General features: G+C 40.5%; 1 protein-coding gene across 1 annotated transcript in view; it reads right to left on the bottom strand.

Moving 5' to 3' along the window:
* Window positions 1-23,326, bottom strand: part of RUNX1 (RUNX family transcription factor 1) — a 254,787-nt gene that overhangs the window by 121,768 nt on the left and 109,693 nt on the right. The window lies entirely within an intron of this gene.

Below are 23,326 nucleotides of genomic sequence, written 5' to 3'. Positions count from 1 at the left end.
CATCAGGTTGCAGACGGATGAATCTTATCAGAAATGTATCATCTGGATGCAGCTATGGGTTATCAGAGATGCTAGAACCAAACTGTAGTTACATTAATAACAATGCGTCATTTTGATCTCTATGAAGCAACTTTCATTGCTCGTTATTGGAAATTATGTATGCAGAGGAAAGTACAGTTGCGTACACTTACCATAAATGTAGATGTTCGAGTGTATTCACTGTTTCAGTCATTACATTAGGGTAATCTGCTGGCAGGTTGCCCTCAGTCAGCCTGATTAACAAAGTCTTTGGTCCTGCATCAGTTGCTGTCCCTTCTTCTATGACGTCAGGTCGTCAGGGGTATAAAACATGCAGCCGATGCCATTACATCAGTTTTTCTTGCCCCAGATGTCAGGTGCCCCCCTAATGGGGAGCAAATTAAAATTAAAAACACAAAAATATACCTCCAACCAAAAGCAAATACTCCAAAAAGGCTTTTAAGCATAGTAAAAGAAAGTAGAGGTATAGTAAGAGGAAAAACAGGGGGCTGGAGGGAGGGTAACCAGGACTGCAACAGTGAATACACTCGAACATCTACATTTATGGTAAGTGTACACAACTGTACTATGTTCTTCGTGTTTCACTGTTGCAGTCATTACATTTGGGTAGATTCCCAAAACTATGGTTGGGAGGATGGATTTATACAGCATTAGGAGCAGTTATAAGGCCAGGCAAGACAGCAGTGGCAAAGCCAGCTAAATTGGTAAATGATAATGCTTGGTGAAAGTATGAACTGAACTCCAGGTAGCAGCTTCTATAATATCCCTGGTAGGAACACCTCTGAGAAAGGCTGCTGAAGTAGATGCAGCCCTGGTGGAATGAGATCTGATCCCCTGGGGGATAGACTTTCCATGGTGCTTATAGCAGAAATTAATGCAATGGCTTATCCATTTAGAGATGCTTTGTTTTGAAATAGCCTTTCCCTCTGCCCCTGCAGCAAATGCTACCAGCAGTTGTTTAGATTTTCTTCGAGGTTTAGTTCTGTCCAAGTAGAATCTTAGTTGTTTGTGCACATCCAATGAATGCAGAATCCATTCCCCTTTGTTCTGTGGATTGGGAAAGAAAGTTGGCAAATGAATGGACTACTTAAGAGCCACACTAGATACCATCTTGGGCATATAGGATGGATTGGTCCTGAGTGACACCATGTCTGCATGAAACATGATGAAAAGCTCCACTGCCACAAGGGCCTGTAACTCAGATATCCTTCTTGCTGAAGTGATTGCTAGAAGGAAGGCTGTTTTTCAGGAAAGAAATTTTAAGTCTGCAGTAGCAGCTGGCTTGAAAGAAGGTAGAGTGAGTTTCTTCAATACAAAGTTAAGGTCCCAGCCAGGGGTTGGAGCTCTTCTAGTTGGTCTCAAGTTTTTGGCCCCTCTGAGGTACTGCTTGAGCAGAAGATGAGAGAAGAGGGGAGGTTCTGTGTTATAATGAGCTGAAATGGCTGAGGCGTGGATTTTAATGGAGGAGAAAGACAGGCCCTTGTGAAGCATCTCGGTTAAGTATTGTAAAATCTGAGGTAAACTGGGTGCTGTTGTGCTCATCCCTTGAGATTGATTCCAAGCACAGAATCTTTTCCATTTGTCAGCATAAGATTTTCTAGTACTAGGCCTTCTCGCCTCCAAGATGACATCCATCACAGGTTTGCTGAGGGATGCTAAGGGTGAATTTAAGTGATTAGCCAAGCTGCAAGGTTCAATGTTGGGAGCTGAGGGTGCAGAATTTGGTTCTTCTGCTGAGACAGTAAGGAAGGTGTCTGAGGCTGATGCCATGGAGAAGTTTGTGACACACTGCGCAGGAGTGGGTACCAGTGTTGCCGTGGCCAGTCTGGAGCAATCAAAATCATTCTTGGTTTGCCTGCTTGACTTTTAGCAGAACTTTGGAGAGCAGAGGCAGAGGGGGAAAGGCATAGACTGATAATTTTTTCCAGCTGTATGACAGACCATCCACTTTCCAGGCTTTGTTGTGAGGAGTCCTTGTGCAAAATTTGTTCAACTGGTAGTTGTGGGGTGAGGCAAATAGATCTATGTCTGGGCTCCCCCATTTGCTTGTCAACATGTTGAAAATCCATGGTTCCAGTTTCCACTTGTGTAGGTCCATGAGATTTCTGCTTAGTCTGTCTGCCAGTGTATTCAGTTTTCCTGGCAGGAATTGAGCTTGTAGTTGCACTTGGTAGCTCAAGGCTGTGTTCCACAATGCCATGGCTAGTCTGCAGAGGGGAAAGGAATGTGTACCCCCTTGCTTGTTTATGTACCACATAACCGTGGTATTGTCCATCTTTACAATTAGTTGTCCTGGATGAATGTAGCCCTTGAAGGCTGTCAGAGCATTCTGTACAGCTAACATTTCTTTTTGATTGATATGTAGGTGCATTTGATTTGGGTTCCATTTGCCCTGAATGCACTTTCCTGCCAGATGAGCCACCCATGCATAGTCTGATGCATCTGTAGTTAGGGTTTGGGTGGCAGGGGGTAGTGTGAATGGCAGTCCTTTGTTTTGGTGGCAGGCCTCTGCCCACCATAGAAACTCCCGACGTAGGCAAGGTATGATAGGAATCATTGTTTCCAGGCTGTGACAATGTTGACTCCATATACTTTTTAAGTACCACTGAAGTTTCCTCATATGCAGTCTTGCATATGGAATTAGAAGAATGCAGGAGGCCATGAACCCCAGGGCTTGTAGTATTTGTCTTGCAGATAGCAGGGTTTTTGTGGCCACTTGTTTGAAGTAAGTTACCAAATGAATTTGTTTTTCTGGCGTCAGGAAAGCCATCTGGGCAGTTGTATTCAAGCTTGCACCCAGGAATGTAATCTGCTGAGAGGGTACCAGTTGTGATTTCTTTTTGTTTATGGTGTACCCTAGACAAATTAGAACTCTTTTTACAAATGCCAGATGATTTATAAGCATGGCCTGGTTTTCTGCCTGAATTATACAATCGTCCAGGTATGGATATATTTGAATATTTCTTTGCCTGCAAAATGCAATTACTGGAGCCAGGCACTTTGTAAATACCCTGGGCGCAGTAGACAAGCCAAAGGGCAGTGCAGAGAACTGATAATACAAGTAGCCTGCTTTGAAGCGTAGGAATCTTCTGCAAGATTCCCTGATTGGGATATGTAGGTAAGCCTCTTTTAAATGTAGAGTTGCCAACCAGGCATCCTTGCCTAGCATAGGAAGTAACTGTTGAAGAGTCAGCATCTTGAATTTTGGAATGTCCAGAAAGGTGTTTAGAGTAGACAGGTGCAGAATTGAACGACATAAATTGTCTTTTCTGGGTACCAAGAAAAGCCTGGAATAGAAGCCTTGACCCTTTTCCTCTTCTGGTACTAGTTGAATAGCCCCCATGTTTAGGAGGGAAAGTACTTGTTTCTGAGCCTCTGCCCACTGATTTGGTGGCAGGTCTGGCCATCCGCATGGAGTTGGCAACTTGTGGAAATGAAATCTGTATCCCTGGGACACTATTCGTAAAACCCATTTGTCCTGGGTTATGAGTTCCCAGTTTTTTGCATGAAGAGCAATCTTTCCCCCCAAAGGGGTGACTAAAAGGTAAGTGCTTGGTAATTTTAAAGGAAAGTCATTGAGACTGTTTACCATAGGGGGTGTCTTGTTATTTCCAGATTTGGAAGTGGAGGCCCCCCATTGCTTAGTTCTGAGAGTCCCTTGGGACTGAAACTTGGTACTTTTGGTTTGTCTGGGTTTGGCTTGAGAGGATCTGGAAGGAGCTGGAAAGTACCAATTCTTAATAGGCCAGTGCCTACTAAATCTTGGAGGTTGCACTTGTAAGAAATCTTTCACAGTTTGCATAGATTTAGCTTTAGCTTCCATCTTTTTTAGAACTTCTTCAGCCTTATTGCCAAACAGACTGTCCTGATTTAAAGGAGCATCCAACAACTTTGCTTAACATGATCAGGCAGAAATTGCTCCTTAAGCCAAGCATGCCTTCTAAGCACAGACCCAGTAACAGCAGCCCTACAAGAGGCCTCTAAGGAATGAAAACCACATTGCAAAGTATGTTTTCCAACTTGTTCAGCTGAATGCAGTAAATCCTGTAAATCTTTATTTCCCACACAATCAGAAATCAACATCATTTTCTGTTTAAGCAGTCCCATAATATGTTGCTGATATTTTAGCATATTAAATTGGCAGTTTAAAGCCCTGATTGCTAAGGTAGCATCAAGTATAAACCTTTTTTACCCTATCTGTCCAGCGCCCTGGAGTCTCTATCAGAAGGAGTAGGGTTTTTAGCAGTGAAAGCTTTAATGCCCTTGGGCCCCTGAGAAATGGTTTCTGGGTCTGCAACAGGATTTTTTGAAAAGGAACTTGTGGGACTCAGGAACCCTGTAGTATCTGTCAGGTTTACTAGGAGCCAAAGGCAGGGAATCAGGGGCCATACTGGATTCCGAAAACACATCATCAACAATGTCTAGTACAGGAGGTATAGCCAGAGGCCTATGCTGGGGTAGAAGAAGGAAATCCTAAGCCTCTTTTTAGATTCAGAAAATTCCTGACTTTCCCAGTGGAAATGCTCTCGTAAGGTATGCAAAGTTTTCCCAAAAGAAAAGTCCTCAGGGGGAGAAGCAGAGGGAATGGAATCCTCTGCATCAGAATCCTCATAAGTAGGAATGGACAATTCCAGGTCATTAGAAGAATTAGAAGAAACAGAGTCCTGATCAGAAGATTCATAGTCAAACTCAGTCCTAGGCCTCTTAGAAGAGGGGGAGGGGGTGACTTCCCCTGATTAGAGTAATAAGATCTTCAGCCATTTTGATCATTTGTTTTTTAGGCATAGGGGCCTGAACATGTGGCCTAGGCATTTTTAGACATAGATCGAGATTTAGGCCTCAGAACAGAAGGTGGAGTCGGTTTAATATGCAAGTCTGTAGGCCTGAATACACCCGCAGAAGCTGGTGCCAGCACAGCGGCTCCGGACCCATCCAAGGTAGAGACATCCGCGGGTTCCATAGGTGAAGAGTCTCATGGCATACCGGACTCTGAATGGGTCTCAATAGAGGCCTGCGAGTCAGAAGTAGCGGGTATCAGGGGCTGCGAAAGCGCCTCACTGAGTACCGGCAAACTGGCGACTGGTTTAGGAGAAGCGTCGTCGGCAGTTTTGGACCTAAACGGCCTGTCTCTGTCATTTTCTTTGCGTTTTTTCGGTATTCCGGTAGTCGGATGGCTAACTGATATCATTTCTGGATAATTAAACCGAGAACCAAAATATTTAGAGGCAGAAATGTAGTGACGATGGATAGTGCGCTGATTAAATAAAGCACAAAACCGACAGCAAGGTACATTGTGGTCAGGGCCTAGGCAAGGAATGCAGTACAAATGAAAATCTTTATGAGGTATTTGCTTCCCACATGTAATGCAATTATTAACTTTTACTGACATCGGCAAGGAACAAGAAAAAGTTTCCCCAAAGTGGTACTTAGCTTTAAGTTGAAGACTTCGGATCTGAAACTCGAAAATGAAAATTTCAGCGAACTGCTTCTGCTTCGAGCACCACACATCAAGAAAGACTGATGTAATGGCATCAGCTGCATGTTTTATACCTGACGACTGACATCATGGAAGAAGGGACAGCAACTGATGCAGGACCCAAGCCTATGTTAATCAGGCTGACTGAGGGCAACCTGCCAGCAGATTAACCAAATGTAATGACTGCAACAGTGAAACACGAAGAACATCAGCAGTCATACATTATGTAAACTAATAATTACAATAATGGTTTGCAGCTTCCTTTTTTTTTTAATAAAAAAAGTAAACAGTGACCCTTTCAGCTTAGCTTTTCTTTTCCACTTCTGCTATTATAGTCTGTCTTCAGCCCTTCACAGCACTTCAGCAGACCATACAAGTCCAGCTCGCTTGCTTTTCCTAAGGGCTTATCTATCTCGGGGTTCCTTACCCTTCTCATGAGAGTAACTTAACCTGCACCTTCTGGGAATGGCTCTTGATTTACATGACCTTACGGTCACTAAATATGAGGCCTGAGAAGGCTGACAAATCATATTTCACAATTATTTAATGTAGGTTTAAGCAACAATCCTTTAAATGAAGAACTTAACTAATTCTGCCTTCTTGCTCACACCCTGCACATGGGACTACAAAAAGCATTATAATTATCATTATCATCAGTTATGTACATTATATACGAGACTGCTACATACAAAATCTGTTGCTGACATTGAATAAATAATCTATCTTGAGTACTGCCCAGAATTTAACTTGTGCATTTCCTAATAAATGACACTGCTGAATGCAATGCCCGGTGTGACTATGTTTCACCAAATTACTTCAAGGGTAAAATCCCAGCGTTTCATTTGAAATTTTAATTTATTTGAAACTATTTCTTAGGGTGCCCATTTTACAACTGAAAGGGCGCACAACTAGTAAACTGATATTTTACATTTCAGACTATTTTCAGTGCTAAGCATAAGTTTATATAACATTAAAATACACATGACAGGCATCATGCTTTGAGAATAAATGTTTATTATTTGCAAAACAGAATTGAAAACTATAAAAGCACAGGCAAATAAAGTGATGGCTCTAGGCCCAGAGATTATTTTCCTTTTTTATACCCCACATTTAGCAGTTTCATTGACCTTCTTTTCTTAATATTGCTGGACTTGTCTCAGTCACTTAAAATGCTACATCTTTAACTGCCCTATTTATGTGTGACAGAAATCTGTGCTGTGCAAGTTTCTCCCTTTCTCTAAAGCACTGCTTCCATTAACAAAAAGTATGATCACAATGTTTCCTTAATTTCTGGATCCCTGAAGCATGCTATTCTGAAATAAGTGAGTCTTCTATCATACCCAATCTTACCTCCCTGTGAAGATAAACATACCAAAGTTCCTCAGCCTGGCAACACATGACTATGCCCTGCATTATTTTGTTGTCTTACTTAAAACTATGGCATTCTTGCTTTGTCCAGACTTTGATTTTTGTGAAAACTTCCAAAATGGGTCCCAGTTTTGCCAGGTAATGCCTTAAAAGTGACCTGTCTGATGCCACCAATAAGTACCTGCCTTCCTAACTTATGTACCTAACAGTCATCTCTTGAGTCATATTTTATTGTCTGACTATGTTTGATAATCGCAAGCACAAAATGTCTCTGCTTTGGAATACATTTTGTGGAATTCCACTTCCTGTCCTGTAAATCTTGATGCGTTTCTTTGTCACAAGTTCATGATTTTACACTTTTTTGCTTTAGCATAGAACTATAACGGTCACACTCTGTACCATTCATTCAGTTCAGCTAAGCCTAATCTCATATATTTGTACACAATATTAACTGCCTACCTAAAAATAAATCCTATCATCGGGGAAAAAGCATATTAATCTTCAATCCCCATCAGTCTACAATGTGATTAAGAGATACAGAACTGTTCAGCAATGATTATGTGACACTCCTCTGATCAGCTCTTTTGTCTTCTAAATGTGATTTGACTGAGAACACCCTATTTCTCCTACATTAAAATTAAGCACCATGTGAGCCAAATTAAAAAAGCAAATGAATAAAAGAGCAATGGGAGTACAGTAAATCAAACAAGCTAATAAGGATCATCTGCAAAATCTGGTCATATGAAAGGGGTGTATAGGCCAGATGCTAATCATTAATGTACACAGTGTTTATCTTCTAATGGCATATAAACAAGATAGTTATGGGCCACTGCATAATACAGCATTTGAAACTGTTTATGTAACCAAAAATGAATTGGCGTGCCTTTACTTGGACATATTACAGATCCTGATTAGTCAGTGTTACACATAATGTACTGCTATGTACTTTCCAAATAAATAAATAGATGCGGTGCTGTAGAGAGTATCTACATGTCACTGAGGCATTGATGGTCATGTGGCTTTATTTTGAAAAATTAATGTTATAGTGAATTTCACCAAAATGTGTCATATTGCACAAGCTCAACAGAGGGCTTTTGAAGAGGTATTTCATTTTTCCTCTGTGGTGTGGCCATGGAGTTAGTATATATAATTTTTAGGGGGTATGGGGGTGCACTGGAGCTTGACCCACTGCTTTTGGTACTTAACTTTCAGTGAATGAGGATTCAAAAACAGTGACTCAATCACACATAGGTATGATGTATCCATGTAATAAAATGTCTACTCTGCTACGTTAAAGCAATGCTATGCTGCTACTTCATAAGAAAGGAAGTGCAAGTACAACTAATGGACTATTCTACAAATGGTGTGATACTATTCCGCAAATGGTGTGATACTTTTCACAAGTGGTGTGAAACTAATCCACAAATGGTGTGATACTGTTCCACAACGGGTGTGATTCAAGAAGCTTGGTGTTGCAATGGGGGAAATCTCTTTTCCCCAGAATTGTAGCCACACTGGTATTGATCACATTAAGTCTGGGAGTGCAGGACCAAACTCCACTTCTCAGGGTAAAAGGGTGTGGGTCTTTTCCCCCAAAGAATAACAACTTTGAAGAATGTGTGCACATGTCATTTCAAACGGTTGCATCACTGGCAACATTTGCATTCAAATCACATGCACTTTGTACCCTAAACTCAGGTGATTTTTGTAGCATAAAGATCAAAAACTTGACACCTTGAAATGCATGACTATTGACTATAACATTATCAAGGACCTAAGTGATAGAAATGATGAAATAATATAATGAAGTCATATGCACTATTTTTCTTGTTAGTATGTACTTGGATGCCATCATAGACAGAGATGGTGTGCAAAGTCTTTTTTACCATAGCAACTGCTTTACATTTGTTTCATCCATTTTACAAAGTGTCATCTGGCATTTCTAAATTTACTAATCAGTAATAAAAGGACTATTTCTTTTTTATTGCATATACAGTAACTAACTTATCTAGTGTGCTTTACTTATCTTCTTGATAGTTTTATACCACATATTCTATCATGAAATACTTAGTTTAGAACTGTAGTATTTATAACTAAATAAAAATGCTGATATATAAAAAAAGTTTCAAAGCCATCCTTCTGACTTTCAAAAACATAACTGAGTGGTCAACTGCTACACCATGACAAAAGCAGTTATTAAGGTTTTATTTCCCATATAAGTATTGTATAGGCAATCATTCGAGTCTGAAAGACCCATAACTAGGCCTTTCTCTCTCTCTCTCTCTCTCTCAGGGATTTATTTATATTTGTTAACCAGTATGCAGTATTAGGTATAAAGTACAGTTTTGTACCTACCATAAATGTAGATGTCCGAACTGGATAGCATCTGCAGTCATAACAAGTGGGTTGTCCTGTCGTCAGGCAGCCCTGCAGTCTGATGTCGCACTCCACATCTCTGTTGGTTATAAAAGCACCAGCCGACGCCATTTTCCTCAGTGTTTCTTGCCCCAGATGCCAGTATCCCTCTTGCAGGCTAAAAATTTGGATAGATGCCAATGTTTTCAAATAGATAGAGGTAAACAGAACAATAAGCATATATGCACATATATACAAACAAATACACCATAAAAGACTCCCCCCCAACAGCTAGCTATTAGGAGGGTAAACACCCTAGGAGTACCACAGAGGGAAGGAGGAGATGCTATCCAGTTCGGACATCTACATTTATGGTAGGTACAAAACTGTACTATGTCCTTCATGGATGCATCTGCAGTCATAACAAGTGGGCAGAATACCATAGCTAACTAGGGGAGGAGGATAAAGGTAGATTATGGTGTGTTTAGGATCCCTTGCAGTACAGCAGTGGCAAACCCTGCTCGGGATCTGGAATATAGAGGCAAATTATAATGCTTGGCAAATGTATGCACGGAGGTCCAAGTAGCCGCCTCAATAATGTCTTTGGTTGCCACTCCTCGTAAGAAGGCTGTGGTAGTGGCTGTTGCCCTTGTAGAATGAGGTCTTATGTTCTGTGGAATTGGTTTTCCATGGAAGGAGTAACAGTATCGTATGCAGTTTCCTATCCATTTGGAGATTGTCTGTTTGGAAATAGCTTTTCCTTCCCTTCCTGTTGCATAGGCTACAAAAAGTTGGTCAGTCTTTCTGCTGTTTTTGTTCTGTCCAAGTAGTAGCGTAGCTGTCTATGTACATCCAAGGTATGCAGTATTCTTTCCCTCTGTTTTGTGGGTTGGGAAAGAAGGTAGGTAGGTGGATTGCCTGGTTCAAAGACACTCTGGATACCACCTTGGGCATAAATGTAGGATTAGTCCTCATGGACACTCTATCTTGGTGGAAGATTAGGAAGGGTTGCACTGCCATTAAGGCCTGTAGTTCTGAAACCCTCCTTGCTGAAGTTATTGCCAGTAGGAAAGCAGTTTTCCATGACAGGTGTTGTAGGTCTGCTGTTGCTGCTGGTTCAAAGTGATAGTGTCAACTTTTCTAGCACAAAGTTTAAATCCCAAGCTGGTAATGGTGGTTTCCTTGGAGGTTTTACATTCTTGATTCCTCTGAGGAACTGCCTGAGCAAAGGTGAAAAACAGGTGGATCGAAGCTGTATTCTGCTGAAATAGCTGATGCATGTATCTTGATGGAGGAGTAGGACAGGCCTGAATGAAGAAGTTCGGCCAGATACTCCAGAATGTTAGGCATATCTATGTTTGACACATCTTTTCCTCTTAAATGACAAACCTTTTCCATTTTCCAGCATAGTTCCTTCTTGTTGAAGGTCTGCGTGCTTCAAGAATAATGTCTTTAACCCTTTGGGAAAGTTCTGGATTAGCTGCTGTTATGTGATGTTCCATGCAGTCAGTTGCAGCGTTTTTAGGTTTGGATGTATGATGCTGTAGTTGTTCTGAGTTAACATCAAAGGCATCAGAGGTATTGGCCACATTTTGTTCCGAGACATGCTCTTCACTAGTGGGTACCAGTGCTGTCTTGGCCAGTTTGGAGCTATCAGGATTATCCTTGGACGTTCTTCCTTGATTTTTAGTAGTACCTTGTGTATCAAAGGAAGAGGTGGGAATGCATATGCTGTTAGGCCTTTCCAGTTGAAGGAGAGTGAGTCCACTTTCCATGCTAGTGGGTGGAATGTCCTTGTGCAGAATTTTTGAGCTGGTGATTGAGAGGTGATGCGAATAGGTCTATCTGTGGCATTCCCCATTTCTTTGAGATGGTCTTGAAGATGTCTGCAGCTTCCATTGTGGTTCTGCTTAATATGTCTGCTAGAGTATTGTCTTTCCCACAAATATTGCCTGTAACTGAATGTTGTAGCTGAGTGCCAGGGTCCAAAGCTCCAAGGTCATTCTGCATAGGGGTATGAATGAGTGCCTCCCTGTTTGTTGATGTACCACATGACTGTGGTGTTGTCTGTCCTTATCATCAACTGGCCCTCTTTGAGAAATGGTTTGAACTTTTGGATTGCCAGTTTTACTGCCAGCATTTCTTTTAGATTGATGTGCTTGATCCTGTGTCCACAATCCTCATTTGTCCAGCATGTGGGCCCCCATCCTAGGTCTGAAGCGTCTGTTGTGATGGTCTGGACATCGGTAGGCCTGGGTTTGACTGGCATGCCTGAGCCCACCATAGGAACTCCTGTTTTAAGCATGGAATTAGTGGGATTTCTGTTTCTAGACTGTGTCTGTGTTGGGACCATAAATTCTTTAGGTACCACTGTAGTTTCCTCATATGTAGTCTGGCAAATGGGACCAAGATTATGCATGATGCCATGAAGCCCAAGGCCTGCAGAACTTTTCTTGCTGTTAACTTGTTCAGTCTTGTTAGTGCCAAGAAGTAAAGAGGAAGTTCTTTTTGTTTTTCTGTAGTCAGGAATGCCATTTGTTGTACTGTGTCCAATTCCGCCCAAGAACGTCCTTGTTTGGGATGGTATCAGCCTTGACTTTTGTAAATTGACTGTGTATCCCAGTCCTTGTAGCAAGTAAATGACCCTTTGTAAATCTGTTGTCAGCTTGCTTTTGTTGTCCCCTTGTAGCAGGCAGTCGTCCAGGTATGGGTAAATTTGAATTCCCTGTAGTCTGCAATGGGCGATTACTGATGCCAGGCATTTTGTGAATACTCTGGGCAGTAGATAAGCCAAAGGGCAATGCTGAGAATTGATAGTGCTCTGATCCTGCAAGAAATCTGAGGTATCTTCTGCAGATTGGTCGAATGGGGACGTGCAGGTATGCCTCCTTGAGATCTAGAGTTACCAGCCAAGACTCCTTGCCCAGCATGGGAAGAAGTTGCTGTAGGGTCAGCATTTTGAATTTTGGGACAATGATGTATGTATTTAAGGTGGACAGGTCGAGAATTGGTCTCCAACTTTTTTCCTTTCTTGGAACTAGGAATAGTCTGGAGTAGAACCCCTTTCCTTGTTCTGCTGTTGGCACTCTTTCCACAGCTCTCATGCTTGCTAACTCCATTATTCGCCGGAGAGCCTCTGTTTTATGATTTGGAGGTAGATTTGGCATTCCTCTTTTGACTGGTAAAGTGTGGAAGTGAAACCGGTAACCTTGATCTATGGTTTGTAAAATCCACTTGTCTTTTGTTATGTAGTGCCAGTTCTTTGAAAATAAGGTTAACTTTCCGCCTAGAGGAGCTGCTATTTGTTCCCTGGTAGGCGGATTTAGGATTAAGTCACTGTGGTTGTGCTGATGTAGTGGCAGTGGCTGTGTCTGTGCCTCTGTTGTTACCTTGCCACTGTCGTCCTCTGTAGGCACCTCCTCTGGATTGGTTTCTGCCTCTGGGCGTCTATTCCTGCCCTTTGAAATTTTGTGGAGTCAGGAAAGGACCAATTTTGGCAGGCCAGTTCCTGCTAAACCTTGGGGTTGAACCTGCAAGAAATCTTTAACAGTTTGAACAGATTTTGCCTTTTCTTCCATTTTCTTCATAACCTGCTGGGCAGGTGTACCAAACAAACTTGTCTTGTCCATAGGAGCATCTAGCAACTTAGCTTTAACATGATCCGGTAAAGCTTGTTCTTTTAGCCATGCATGCCTTCTTATCACTGTGCCTGTCATGGCTGATCTAAATGAAGCCTCCAGTGCATCATAGCCACATTTTAAGGAATGGTTGCTAACCTGTTGTATGTTATTTACCATCTCTAATACATATTTCTTATCAAGAGATTCATCAGTGGTTAGTTTTTAGTTAACTGATCAAGCATAAACTCTTGGTATTGTATCATGTGAAACTGACAGTTTAAAGCTCTAGCTGAGAGAGTAGCTGAAGTGTAGACCTTTTACCCCATCTGTCTAATGACCTTGCTTCCCTTTCAGAAGGAATAGGGTTTTAGCTGTGGTCGCTACTGCCTTGGGACCCTGGGATATAGTTTCTGGGTCTGCAAGTGGGGCCTTGTAAAGGTGGTGATGAGTATCTGGCACCCTGTAAAATCTGTCTGGTTTGGCAGGGGCTGGGGTAAAGAATCTGCAAACATCATTGAAAGCATCATCCACCACAGAGAGAACAGGAGGTATAGCTAAGGGCCTGTGCTGTGGGAGGTGCAGAAAGGTCCTAAGTCTTTTCTGGAGTCTGAAAAATCCTGTTGCTGCCATTGAACTGTTCTCATGGCATGCAAGGTTTCCCCAAAGGAGAATTCTTCTGGTGGGAAGCAGCTGGAATGGATTCTTCAGCATCAGAATCTTCAAAATTGGAGAAGGGAGCCTCAGGCTGGTCAGTTATGTCTGATTCATCAGCAGAATCATCAGAAGACACTGGCTCAGGGGCTCTGCCCTAGGTCTCTTCTCTGGGGGCTGAGAGGCCCTGTCTGGGTGAGATTGAGATCCTCTAATTAAAGAAATTAAATCTTCTGCCAAAGAAAGCATTTGAGAACTAGAAGAGGGCCTGGATGTGGGGGGTTTAACAGGCACTGTTTTAGAAGTCTTGGCTGCTTAGGCCTTAATGGACATGGCAGCTGGAGGCCTAGCAGCACCACGTGCTGGGGTAGAGACATCCAAGGGAATGGTGTCTGATAAGTCAACCACCGTAGTGGGTAAAATTTCTGAGGTCGATTCAAGAGTTGTAGCAGGGGCCTCAGTTGTAAGAATAGGGTAAATACAGTCGCCCAACATGGGGCTTGAACTCACAACCCTGTGATTAAGAGCCTCATGCTCTACTGACTGAGCTAGCCAGGCTGGATCCGACCGACCGGCAAGAAAGACTGAGGAAAATGGCGTCTGATGCTTTGACAGGACAACCCACTTGTTATGACTGCAGATGCATCCATGAAGGACATCCCATTTCTAAGCTCCAGATTTGTACAAAACAAATGAGAAAATAATGTACAGTCTAATAAAAAACAGTGTTGGCATGTATATGATCATATGCATCACAACAGTTATGTTATGTTATGTTATTGTCTTATTACATGCATTAACTCATGACAGAAGCACCATTAGTAATATACAGAAATAGCATTAACCAATTTGTAGAGCAATAGTGGTTATACATTAATTAGAGTTTAGCAGGTTCAGCAAATTTGTTTAGAATGATATGTAATTAAAGAATCTTTGTGAGTGACAGTTCTCATGGTGAGATATTTCCAGGAAGTAGAAGGTGACCATGAGAATACAAGTATAGTGCAACATCACACCATGGAGAAGATGACGCTCCTAGGAAGGGTCAACAGGTACAGTACTGGCTGAAGAGAAATAAATTCTGTATAGGATGTCTGCCTACTGGGGGATTAGACACATGACACATACAACACACACACACTCGTGCACACACGCACACATACACACACACACACCACACACACACACACACACACACACACACACACACACACACACACACACACACACACACACACACACTTACACTATGCATACTGATGTATAAACTGAAGGATCATCAGATTGCAAATATAAATTCTGAGAATGTCCACCTTTCAAAATGAGCCTCTGTATGTTAAACAACATTGTTTATGCTCTAGAAACCTGGATCCTTCTTTTTCACCTGAAGCCTAACTCATTGAATTCCATGAACTGCCCCAGACAAACCAGCTTATTGCTGAGACAAGGGTGCTTACTGCTAAATGTTGGAAATAGCTAATTGAACTCTTCCCTGAACTACTGGAGAGTACCCTAGTATATAAAACAAGATCCTTTCTGTCATTTACATTTGTCACTGTCCTTTCTAAAATTAAGTTTTTCCAAATGCCATGCATACGACATTTGTATGGTTTAAACTACTATATACATTACTTTCACTTCACACCTCTCCTCTCATCTCTTCTTTTTCTCCTCTTAAGAATCTCAGTTTAACATAATCCTAGTGTGGTTAGTTAAGATACCCGTTTAATAATTTCTGCTCTGATTCCCTTATTCCACTTTATTATATTTAAATATTGGCACTAAAGTTACTGTATTATATTTAAATATTGGCACTACAGTTACTGTTGTTAGATGATTTCATATTCTCAGGAAAGTTTGCTATATACTCATCTGTTACACAGCCTTATTATGCGTCCAGTGTTGTTTCTTCAAGAAATGCAATACTGGACTTTATATGTTCAGCATTAATTAATGGTGGTGCTCTGGAAACTGTGTTTCATTATAAATATTTTTCCAATGCTCTACATTAGTTACAGTGCATGTATTTAATAAATGCTAGGCAACAGAAAAGACCTGTAATAAGAATGCTGACTTACAAATATACATTTGGAAATTAAAAAGAATATATATTGTTAACATGAACCACAGCACACTAGATGCCTCATGTTTTGTGAAAATGTTGAAGTTATGATGCTGATAAAAATATCTCATGTTTTTATAAAGAAGGAGTCATGCTTTTCTCCCTTTCATTAATGAAAAAATAAAAAAATAAAAGGCAGCTCTGGTGATTTAGCTGGATAAATCTCTGGCTACAACACAGATGACCAGAGTGTGATTAGAAGCTATGGTGCTTGACAGAACTGCCAGCAGAGCATGGATATGCCCAACCTCAGACGAAGGGTCAGGTGAAGGGGGATGACAACTGATATACTCCTTTGGAAGAGGGATAATGCAAATGTAGGGTAGGCTTCTGGCTCACCAAGCCATCTTTGGTGGTAGCCTTCATGGCAAGGGTACAGGAGCCACCATTGGTGTTACCTTCATATCAAGAATATGGGAACATATGCTTGCAAGTGGTCAGCACTGTGGGCCACACAGTAATGCAGGTGGTATGTCCTCCCACCCAAAGGTGGGGTTAAGCCACATACAAAATGTCCTTGTAGTCTGCATCTCAGCAAGGACACAAAATACCCTCATGGTTATCTGACTGATGGCCCCCTTTAGGAAAGGTCTCACATTAAGTCTGTATAAGTACTTCAGGGAATGAAAGTGAATGCTTGATTTAGAACAGACTTGATACTGGCAGGCTTAGGGGTTAAATACAAACACAGAAAGAAAATGAACAAAGCATCATGGGACAAGCTCATTTTCCCCACATAAATCCATGAAACACATTGAAACATCCTGCCTTTAAATGAATAGATAGATATTCTTTATAGTACTCTATTGTGTTTGTATAATGAAACATTTTCTCATATCTCTAATAAAACTCATATCTCTAGCTATTAAGTCATTTTCTATTAGAAAAAAAGGAAAAAAGGTCCAACATCCTACTACAGTAAACAGTCCATAAGAAAAAAGAGCAAACAAATTGTTTAACGCAGTGACAGGCAACATAAGCTAGTTTAAAGGCCAAATATGTGATACCTGAGCATACAAAAACCACAGCACAATACCAGGAACCACAGTTTATTCCACAAAATGTAAGCGCATTCATCGTAAATTGGGGACTCGCCCGCTGTTTGTAACTACTTTCAATCTTAATTGTGGTTCCATTGAAGCTATTATTAGGAAAAACTGGCAGTTAATGACCAACAATGCTGAACTGTTGGAGAAGCTGGGTTTGGGTCCTCGATTTGTGTACAAAATGGGTAAGTCCCTTAAAAATTTGTTTGATAGGATGGGTGGTCCTTCTTGTTTTAAGGAAGGAAAACTGTCTAAATGTGGGACATGTTCCTCTTGCCTTTATATTCTAGAAACAAGGGAGTGTGTTGTCAACAGTATTAGAATCAAAGTCAGGGGTAATTATAATTGCCAGGTAAAGGGAGTTGTATACATTGCTTTGTGTAAACTGTGCCCTTCTTTTTAGGTGGGAAAGACAGAACGAAGGTTGAGGCAGCGTATTTATGAATATTTATATGACATTAGGAAAGCCAAGTCATCTAACGCTTATGGATACACGTCTCTTCCCACAGTGGGCACAGTTTTACTTTTTGTGTATTGGAGCAAGTTGAACAACTCCCAAGGGGTGGCCCTGGTCTATTTTATTAGAGGAATGTGAATTGTGGTGGCAAATTTTGTTGAATGCTACAATACCACCTGGCCTTAATGATGTAATTAGTATCAGTAATGTTTTAAAAAGGAAAACTTGCAATAGATACATTTTAAAAAATGAAAGTATACAACAGACATTTTTAAATCTTTACTTTGTGTTTTTAAAATAAGATGGAGTTTTGTCAGGTGATTTTCGTCACATGATTTGCAGAGGGTATTTAAATGGAGTGTTTGAATTTTTTACTATGTTTGATGAAGTCTTTTACGACGAAAGCGCTTACATTTTGTGGAATAAACTGTGTTTCCTGGTATTGTGCCGTGGTTTTTGTAGTCTTCAGTTTCAAATTGTTGGTTTTCACTGATACTTGAACATCTCTGAGGGTTACAACCCATAATCATCCTGTTATTTCATAGGAAATATGTATTAACATGATATAAAATCTGTTGAAGTGATGGAGAAATAATTCAAAACAATAAAAGGTATTAAATGTTTAAGTTAGAATTATGGAATCATAGAATGTACAAGGCAAATGGACCATGTGACCATTTACGGATAGCCAGTAGCCACCCTTCGACCTTACCTCCTTTTTTCAAGGAATGGTAAGTCAATTAGAGCAGAGGTGAATTAACAAATATCCATCCAGTTGTCTATTCATTCTTAAAGGATAACAGTGTACCACATTGTTCTATGTTTAGTCATCGAATGGACTAAACATCAAACAGCAAAACATCAAACTCAATTCAGCGAGCATTCATTCATTGAACGTTCACTTCAGTGAATGTGTGAGATGGGGAAACTAGCTAGTTGGTCAACACTTCCCCGTCACACACACTGCAATATTTCAAACCAATTTCCCCTTTCCCACTGTAATGTGGTCTTGGAGTTGGTATATATATATATATATATATATATATATATAGAGAGAGAGAGAGAGAGAGAGCTGAGGGTGTGGGGGGTGAAGCCCCTCACCTGGGTGGGTTTGAAATACTGTGGTGTGTGAGACGGGAAAGTGTTAGCCAACTAGTTACTTTCCTTGTCTCACATGTTCGCTGAAGTGAATGATGCATGAACATTCGCTGAATTGAGTTCTATGTTTTGAAATTCGATGACTAAACATAGACCCATGCCATATTGCTTGATTTGGAAAAGAAGTTTATACCACAGCAGGGGTAGTCATTGAGTGACAAATCTTTGTTTCCACTATTATTTGTTTATGTGCTGAAGCAGGTTCAGATAATTTATTCTAGAGTTTGCAGGACAGTTTGATTTAAGGAGAAATAAGAGGTCATGCACTGATGGATCCTTAATGGCCCAGAAGATAACACACAGATCACCCCAAGGAGTGTACAGAACACTGAATACAGAGACAGGGCCTCCAGCCTCTCTTGGTAGCTCAGGCACTTTAGGTCTTTCTGACTGCCTGATATGTTTAGTAATATACATCCCAAAGGGGGCAGTGCATTCAACAATGGTCCTGAAATACCCTTTGCAATCAGCTGTGACAGAGAGAAGTATTTTCTAATAACTACTGAGCTTGGTGGTCAAAGGAGAGGGAGTTATCTGCTCAGGTTTGAATCTTTCTCAAAACATGTTCATTTCTGTACTATAAGATGGGTAGAGGGATTGTTTACCAAATGCAGCAATATTGCATTTTCTAGCATTTAGCTTTAGCCCATTTTCAGAGCTCCAGCTATTAGCATCGGTAAATTTACTCTGCATATCAGAAGGTTATATGAGATTAGCACCCAGTTTCCAATTAGTTTTACCCATTCAATGTCACTGGTTCCCTATTCCAGTAACCAGAAGTTCAAGTAGTTTATTGGTTACATATCATGCATTTTAATGCATTTTCACGTCATTTGTGACAAGCATAGTTGGTTAGCCTTTAAGAGTTTTAGGTTCAAAACTTGAACTGGTTTGATATTCTGTATATTCTAGGTGATTTATCACATTACTGAATTGCCTTTTGTAGCACTGTGATGTACTTACTTCATTTGCTTTTAATAAAGTATGTCATATTTCCCTAATCAGAGATAAGTAAGCATTTTAATAAACATTGCATGACAATCTGTTCAAACTATAATGCCAATTCATCACAGGAAGCACACATTCACACACCTACACTTAGGGAAAACATATCATTAGTTCACCTGTATGCATGTCATTGATATATGGGTTCAACCCCAGCAGTAAAAAAAAAAGCCAGGAGTTCAACTCAGGAGGCACCATTGGACGGCAAAAGTAATCTCTGCATGACTATATTAAAAAATATTAACATTTTGCAGTTCTTCTGAATGTTGCTCATTGTCTCTGAATCACCCATACCCCGAGCATGGCCTCTGCATACACTACTTACCGTGGCCTCTGAATACGCTACTTAGCATGGCCCTATGCACGCTATGTCTATATATCCCAGCTCTTACAGACCATGGAACTTGCTGCACTGCTTCTACAAACCAATGTCTGTATTATCACTGAATGAGATGAAATCTAAACTTCTCACACCACTCAGAAATGGCTGGACTTGCATAATCATATGCTATGTGTCCTTAGTGCTGTGGGAGTACCAGGTGGAAGGGGTTGCTGATCTAGGACCAAACTGCAGGGGTGCCAAACAGGTTCACAGCTTAAAAAGTTCTTCTTTGCTTTCAGAGGTATCAAGGACTTACTTAGTTGCTACACAATTAATCATCATTACATTAAAAAAAAAAAACAGCAGGACTGCTTACAAGCTACCATGAAGTGACTGTGCTAAAATGTAGATAGTGGGGAAAGGTGGGTAGCACTAAATAGGTGCATTTCCCAAGACATCAGACTATTGATACAGTTCTGGGTACTTTAATATATTTATGATGATAAAATGAGCATATGTTCATTGCTCTTTTATACTTTACTGCTTAGTAAAAATAACAATAAAAAGGTAGCAGAGTGATCTACTTCACAGACTAGCCTAGGTCACTGGAAGAAGTTTTACAGTAAGAGGTCAATGCTCTGATGATGATGTAGTCAGGGCCGGCCTTTGGTCAACTGGTGCCCTAGGCTAAAGGGCTTCACAGCATCCCCCCAAACAACCCAGAGCCTCCACCCTGGTCTACCTACACCACTCAGATTACTGGAAAAGCACCCCTGCTAGAATTGCGCCCTAGGTGACTGCCTACTTGGCCTATGCCTAAGGCTGGATATGGATGTAGTGCAGCAGGCCAGGATGGCTAAAGTGAAGTCCAGTGTTTGTAGGGGGATACAGGAATGTTACGTCTGAAGCAACTACTGGATGGAACAGCATCATTAGTGGAAGAAATGGCAGAATGAGTCTGCATTGTGACTTAATCTGTACTTTGTATACAGGTCCTGTTCTGTGCCTACAGAGGTAAAAGATGCACAGTATTACTCATGTCAGCCAACAAAAATGCCACAATTACAAGATAACTGATGTTTGTCTTTAGCTGCATGGTACAAATTGCTGCATGTACTATCTTGTGTGTCATGCTTTGACAGGCACCTCCTGCAAATGCAGTTTTGTGCTATCAATAGTCATAGGTCTTTGTATCATTTACACTGGAAAATAATAATTAGTAATTTCTTCATGTGGTTCTCATCACTTGCATGAAGCTTCTGATATATATATATTTGTTTTTTCTGCACCATACAGATTGGCATTCCATAGTAGCACTTTTCCAATACATTTTTTACACTAGAAAACTGCACAGCATCAGTATCTGCTATTGCTGTACTGTTTTCTTTTCAGGAGCTCTCCAAGCCAGACCAGAGTTACAATTACTAGGAAAATAAGATCATTATGCACACAGCCAGAATGAAGACAAAATAATCATTATCTTAATGCTGTGTTTCCTGCTAATGTACCAGTGATCTGCATTTCTGGTAACACTCTCGCTAAGTAGCTGAGCATTTGTCTATGATTTGCTTTATGAAAACCATGCACTCTCATCAAAGTTAACTCAGATAATGCAGTTTTCAAAATCTGTCTGTATTTTCTATGCACAGTAGTATTTTGTTAGTGTACTTTCTGACACAAGCAGTTAATCATGAGTTGAAATAAAAATAGTCTGAACGAGACTTTATGCTGTTCTGAAGAACATTTCACAGTTAGCTGCCTTAAGTCTAAATTTTACTTTTAAAACTCCATTATGGTTCTAAGCCTCAGTGTCTCCTCTCTTTTCCTGCTCCTAGACTTCTTGGCATAGCAGTCTTTTCTGTCTTTCACTCCACAAGGTACTGTAAATTACCCTGAAGGGGGAAAACGGACACTATTTAGCAATGATTTTTATCACTAACCAGGGCCATGTGGCTTGCAAAATGTTAATGACTGGTACTTTGGCAGCACAAATAAAACATTGGTTCATTTTTTATTTGTCAGGACTGCAAAGCAGCTTTCTTTATTTGACTCAAGTCTCCTGTTCACAGCACTCCTACTTGAAGGCAAACAGACGAGTCACATGAGTAATGCAATGTACACATGAAGTTACTGCATGAAAGCCAACATTTTCACTGCGCCTTCCAGGCCGATAGAAAAGACATGAATCACTACTCAATAAAGCTGCGTCACTGTCTCAACTCCTCTGCAACCTGGAAGCCTTACTACTAACTGTTAACCATTCTTACTAACAAATAGTCATATTTTAATATTCATCCTTTTACTAGGGCTAAGAACATCTACAGCATGAGTTCTATATTTTGTACCCAGCTAGAAATGGAACTTCTCTATGATGTGAATATTTTCTCCCCAAGCGTTACCCCTTCCTCCTACTATTTTGCACCGACTTGTTCTTTGCATGGTTAAGTGTTAACAAACACAGATAAAAAACATCACAACTGTCCAGAAATGTTCTGATTTATATTAAGAAATCAGACTGATAACAAAGCTGCACAGAATTGCTTTAATTTATATTAAAGTATAAGATTCCTGAACATCATTACAAACTATTACTTTCCTTGCTGGACTAGCAGAAAACATTCAGAAAAGTGCCTTTAATAGGTAGACTTTTGATGATACAACAGGGGAGGTCTATAGCACCTCTACAGTAAGTTTACTAGGTACACTGAGGGAGGTCTCTATTAATGTAACACCTCTGAAGCAAGTTTACTAGAAAGCTATGCCACTTAAATGGTAGCTCCTGTTCAACACTTTTCCATTTTGTTTCGCTGAAATATATTATGTGTGCAGGCTACAGAAATACCAGTGCCTGCCAGAACATGGATATAAAAGTTTCACTAATTCAGGGAATACCAAAGGATAAACACATATCTGGTTTTCCTGTCACTGGAAGGATAACATTATTATGGTCATTAAGGTATTTTTGAAAAACCACAGAAATCACTCATCATACCTTACAGAACCTCACACTAAGATTACCACATGTTTTTATTTTTTCGCATTGCTTGAGAAGCCTGTGGTATGGCACTTTGCCAACTTAGCATGCACAGCCTTTTCATTACGGTGCTACCAATCTGACATCAAGAGAAGGAGTTGTCAGTCTTTCAGTAAAGACAACAACACACTCCTTTCTTTCATAGCCTAATTATGTTAACCTGTAGTGCAAACTCTCAAACGTTCCTAAAATGTAGCTCTATGCAGTTAACACACTGGACAATCAAAACATGCACTAATATTTTCCTCAGTAGAATCAAGGGCCTTGGAAATAGCTGCTTAATTCAAAACAAAGCTGGATTAAAACAATACCAACATCTATTTAAGCAGGAAATCAAAAGGCAAGGCTAGCCTAAGGCTGTGTTTACGCAAGTGCTGAGTTCATGGAGTTCTCTTACATTGCTGCTGTCTGACTCTTCTTGCAAAGCTGCTTTTTCTCAAATACAAGCTCTGGACAGTAATAAGTAAGAGATGGTGACTGTAGCATTTCTGTACCTATCACAGTACTAGTGAAAACAATACGGACAAGGATGATAATAAGCAGCTTTCACATTAATTAGCAGGTTAGCATTATTATCAGTGGCTGAAGTTTCTTCTTTTTTCTTGCACATTTATGTGTGTGTGTGTGTGTGTGTGTGTGTGTGTGTGTGTGTGTGTGTGTGTGTGTGTGTGTG

The sequence above is a fragment of the Protopterus annectens genome, chromosome 5.part0 (genome assembly GCF_019279795.1).
Source record: "Protopterus annectens isolate FY-2018-M chromosome 5.part0, PAN1.0, whole genome shotgun sequence".
Lineage (NCBI taxonomy): Eukaryota > Metazoa > Chordata > Ceratodontiformes > Protopteridae > Protopterus > Protopterus annectens.
The sequence above is the reverse complement of the archived record's forward strand: the minus strand, read 5'-3'. Positions and strand labels throughout refer to the sequence as shown.